At 41.8% G+C, this 5,295-nt stretch overlaps 1 non-coding gene across 1 annotated transcript; it reads left to right on the top strand.

Moving 5' to 3' along the window:
• Positions 1 to 2,765: 2,765 nt before the first annotated feature.
• Positions 2,766 to 2,900, top strand: LOC112209750 (small nucleolar RNA SNORA48). The gene has a single exon (XR_002944558.1). It is a non-coding gene; the product is annotated as a small nucleolar RNA SNORA48 (small nucleolar RNA).
• Positions 2,901 to 5,295: the final 2,395 nt, after the last annotated feature.

Here is a 5,295-nt window from a genome sequence, read left to right as displayed (position 1 = left end):
AAAAGTTATAATTTTTATTTCATAGTCACCATGCTTCTCTAGTTTATTTGCTCTAGATAGTGAATTACTAGTTTAAACTTGTTGTTATTGGAAGAAACCAAATATTTCTTTGCTTTAACCCCAAGCAGATCATGTAATTGTCAGTTTATTGAACCTTTGGTAGATGAATGTGAACTTACTCTGTTGATGCACACATCTGTTTGCATGCATGTATGTTTGGAGTGGGGGGTAAATGGAAAGACATTCTCCTTCTCTTCCCAGAGCTCTAGCTCATACTGCCTCAGGGACACAGCATGAGCATGGAAAATGTTAGAAAATTAGCATTTCCCCAGCACACTTCCCAGTGTTAACTCTCCATCTGTATCAGGTACCTTGTTCAGCTTTGTTTCCGAGGTGTAGGAAGAGTGTAAGCTTCCTGTTTCATTACCACTGCAGATGTCTGCTTCATGACACCTGTTTTGTGATGTCAGTTATTGGATGACTGATCTTCACCTTTGCTGGAGGGTCAGAAAAATTCAAAAGTTTCCTAAGATTACAGTAAACACTAGCGGTAAAGTTAAACTGTTGTTTTGGGCAAGAAATGTCTTCATGGGTGTCTAAATATTTTGAGTGCCAGTGCTACTTATCTTCTAGTTCCTCAGTTTGCTGGGAATTGAAGAAAAAGATTTCTTCCCTGTTGGAAGAGTGATGATGATATCCCTGTATTCTGAAACTTTGGCCAAATCAGAAAGATGAAATCATCAGATAAAATTTTGCAAGTTGTATATCACAGGTGATTTTCCCCCTAAATTTATTTTTGGGAGACTGTGGATCCATAGGGGTTTCTGTAGGATGGTGTAATATGAGGCTGGCTTTTTTATTTTTTATTTTTTATTTTTTTTTATTTTTTGAGGCAGAGGCTCACTCCTGTAGCACAGGCTGGAGTGCAGTGGTGTGATAGCTCACTGCAACCTCTGCCTCCCAGGGTTCAAGCAATTCTCCTGCCTCAGCCTCCTGAGTAGCTGGGATTACAGGTGCCTGCCACCACACCTGGCTAATTTTTGCATTTTTAGTTGAGACGGTGTTTCTCCATTTTGCTGAGGCCAGTCTCGAACTCCTGACCTCAGGTGATCTGTCCACCTCAGTCTCCCAAAGTGCTGGGATTACAGGTGAGCCACCGTGCCTGGCTGAGGCTGGGTTTAAAAAGGCAAACTGAAGAGTGAACAGGGTTGCAAGTCTCAAGTTGCTTTATAGAAATGAATGAATTAAGATGGGGTATCTGTCAGAGCCCTGCAGGGAACACATTTCACCCAGGATGTCCAAATGTGGAGATGTTAATAAAAACACTGATTATGAATGAATGGGAAGACAAGACAGAAAAAGGAGTTCAGATGAGGCTGACCAGAGAGGCTGATTCTAACCTCTGCCTCTAGGGAAGAGGCAGGAGAACAAAGTTGTGGAATCTTGTGAGAAATATAATTTGGAGGACATGGACTGCGAGTGAGTGAGAGCTTAGAAAGATGTGGAAGCCACTTTGAGCTTGGGAGAACACGCGGCATATTGTCAGCTTGGAAGGATGGTGGGGGTCCCTGTGAGCTTGAGGGATACAGGAGGGCCTGTGAGCCTGGTGTGGTGCAGGTTGTTTGCAGGATGAGATTAGAGACTTTTTCATCCTGCTACCTGATAGCCATTTTCCTCATTTTCTGTTCGCATTAGAGCGTTCTCACATTGTTGATGGCTGTTGTGATACATTGATTTTTGTCTTCCTAGTTTAAAATGATTTAAACACAAACACACAGCCAAGGAGATGCAGCATAGAGTAAATTATTACAAAACAAAAACAGTATTTGGAAGGTCAGGGGCAGAATAGACTATACACCCTGAGAGAGTAGATTCAGGGCAGGCTGCTAGTTACAGCGAGACAGTATTGATTATTGCTGGAGAAACTCCCTTTATGGGAGTCTTACAGGATGATTCATAAGGAGGTGCAAAGAGGTGTTGTTAGTAAGCATGTTCCGAGTGGTCCTCTGGGAGCACATGTGCACTGGCTGTATATGCTTGTTCATGCATTGCAGGTCTCATTAGCATCTTACATCTCAACCCAAAGGTGTGCTATTTACTATTAAAATGAGAAAGGGTCAGTTTGAGGACAGGTAACGTCAAAATGCTCATGCTCTCTATGAGGGAAAGTCCCTACTGAAGAATTGTTTTGCTTGAATGAGCTCAATGACAATGCAAATGCTGAAGCTTAGTACGGTCATGGTTACCATGCTTGCTGCACACAGAGAACATGGTCATTTCCTTGATTACGTATCCTGCCTCAGCACTGCTAAGAAGAAATACCAGAGACTGGCTACTTTATAAAGAAAAGAAGTTTAATTGGCTTACAGTTCTGCAGGCTATATGGGAAGCATGGTGGCTTCTGCTTCTGGGGAGGCCTCAGGAACTGACGATCATAGTGCAAGGGGAAGTGGGAGACAGCATCTTACATGACTAGAGCAGGAGGAAGAGAGAGGAAGAATACATGATGGAGGTGCTACACACTTCTGGACTATCAGAAGACTTTGTGATCACTCACTCACTCACTATGATGAGAAGAGCACTGAGCAGAGGGTGTTAAACCATTCTTGAAGGACCCAGCCCTATGATCCAGTCACCTCTCTCTAGACCCCACCTCCAGAATACAATTTGACATGAGATTTGAGATTTGGTGGGAACACAGATCTAAACCCTATCACTGATTCTCCTTGAGTTCCTTTCTGATTTGTCCTAAGAAGCTCATTTTATTTCCCTGACTTGGGTATAGTGGCATCTGGTTGGTGGTGCCCATCTCATATCAGCCAGGGACAAAGCAACCCCTTGTTCCTCTCAGCTTGGATTTTCATCTATGCCTATGCCTGGTTCATGCCTTGGACATATTAAAAAAAAAAAAAAGTAAAAGCTCATTTTAAGGGACAACAGCATGGCAGAAAAAGGGGTAAATAAATGGGGAATTGGACCACCTATGTAGAATAACCAGCGTAGACTTGTGTAAAAAACTAGAGTTTGCATAAGACAATCAATCATGAAGCCACACACACACACATGTCCCCCACAAGTGAGGATGACACATGAAAAAGTGACTTTTCCAAATCCTTGGGGAAAAATATGATTCAGAATCCCTCTTCAGAAGTCACTGGTTTTTACTGTGGAGTTGTGAAAGGTCAGTCTGTGCTCTGGAAAATCCTGATGTGAGTGGGACTTGTGTTCAGTTTCCCGTTAACCCTTTTTGGGAGTCTGCCTTCTCCTTTAGCAGATTAAGTCTTGTTAATTCCAGGCTCCCTGCTGCAGTAGGGGGTTTGTCTTTCTTGGAAGTAAATCAGCTGGGTTTTCGAACCTGACAATCCATTTGCTGACAGTGCACTATTTATTAATTCTTACTCAAGTGTCAATGGCTACTTAATTATGGCAACAGGCAAACAGCACTGGCATTTTACCAGACCTAATGCCATAATAGTGGAACACCTACTGAGTACCCACAAGAGCAAGAGGATGCTACTTTATCTACATGTTGGCTGTGAAGAGAAACTGATTTGCTCTTTTGCAAACAGCATTTGTATCTACTCTCTCCCCTTTTTTCCTGCTTCAGATTATTCTCTTCTTGTTTCCCACTCTCTGTCAAATTCTCTGACATTAAAACTCTTTCCTCCCATTTCCTCCCCTCACCTCCCCTTTCCTCCCTTCACCTCCTCTCTTCTCTTTTCCTTTCCTTTCCTTTTGAGAGGATTTTGCTTGTCACCCAGGCTGGAGTGCAGCGGCACAATCATAGCTCACTGCAGCCTCCAACTCCTGGATATATATATTACATATATGACAGGCATTCCTTAAAATTATAATGAATCTGCCCTATACTAATGTACCTTTTTTATTTTATACACCATATTTTTACTGTATATTTTAATGTTTGGATGAATTTAGATACAGAAATATTTACCATTGTGTTATAATTGCCTACAGTATTTAGTACAGTAACCTGCTATACAGATTTGTGGCCCAGGAGCCACAGGCTAGACCATATAGCCTACGTGTGTAGTAGGCTAGACCATCCAGGCTTGTGAAACTGCATTCTGTGATGTTCACACAAAGTCACCTAAGGACACAGTTATCAGAATGTATCTCTGTTGTTAAGTGATACATGACTGTAGCCTTTGCTGCCCCTCTGGCCTGAATGTTCATGTATTCTCCAAATTTATCCTAATCCCCAAGGTTATAGTATTAGAAATTGGGACTTTGGGGAGGTGATGAGGCCATGAGGGTGGAGCCTCATAGGTGAAATCAGGACACTTATAAAAGAGACCACAGAGAGCTCCCTCGCCCCTTCCACCATGTAAGAACACAGCAAGAAGGACTATCTACAAACCAGAAAGGAAGTCCATACCAGACACTAAATCTGCCATGTCTTTATGTTGGACTTCCAGAGTCCAGAACTGTGGGCAATAAATGTCTGCTGTCTATAAGCCACTCAGTATACTGTATTTTGTTATGGAAGCCCACACTGACCAAGATAGTTACAGACTGAGATCTGAGAAATCTCATGCTTTTGGGCATGAAAAAAAAAATTAGAGACAGGACTGGTGGAGGTTTTTTCTTGGAATTTCGTCTTTAATTTGAGTTCCCTTCCAGAGGCCATTTCTTAATGTGACTGGAAATGTCTGAGTAGCCTGTGTTCTCTTTCTTTGTATTCCTGCTCTGATCTGATCTTCTAGTCTCCAACCAGAAAGTTTAATCTTGACAGGTACTGACAGAAATGAAAAATGTGACCATTTCCTCCAGGGTGACCATGTGTTTTAAGTTCTCTGAAAAAAGCTGTCATGTGTAATTTTGTACATTATTATTGTTTTTAAAAAACCTGTCTACTTTCAAAGAATAACATGCTGTGGATGAAGAAGCCTCTTCAGATCATGATCTGACTTTTGTTTACTGTAATTTGGTGATTGGATGATAATCAGAGAGAAATCATAGCATTGATATACCTGCTGGGGACATTAAAATGGGATTGAGACAGAGTTAATTCCCAACTGGGGAATGATGATGCAATGTGTGAGAACCATGCCTGTCTACAACAGCTCTTGGGCATTGGAAAATCCGCACATAATTTCTTGCAGAAATGGCTGCCTAAGGGCGGCAGGCTTTTGAGGTCTGCAGTTTGTCTGGTCTTCTTCTGACAGTTTATAATAGATTTGTTTCTGTAGCTGTGACCACATGCGTATGGTATTTAGTGATGTCATGAAAGAGTTGCTAATGCTGTAGTCAGAAAAAAATGGATGAGGTTAACAG

The sequence above is a fragment of the Pan troglodytes genome, chromosome Y, assembly GCF_028858775.2.
Source record: "Pan troglodytes isolate AG18354 chromosome Y, NHGRI_mPanTro3-v2.0_pri, whole genome shotgun sequence".
In the NCBI taxonomy this organism is placed as follows: domain Eukaryota; kingdom Metazoa; phylum Chordata; class Mammalia; order Primates; family Hominidae; genus Pan; species Pan troglodytes.
This window is presented reverse-complemented; position numbering and strand designations above follow the sequence as displayed.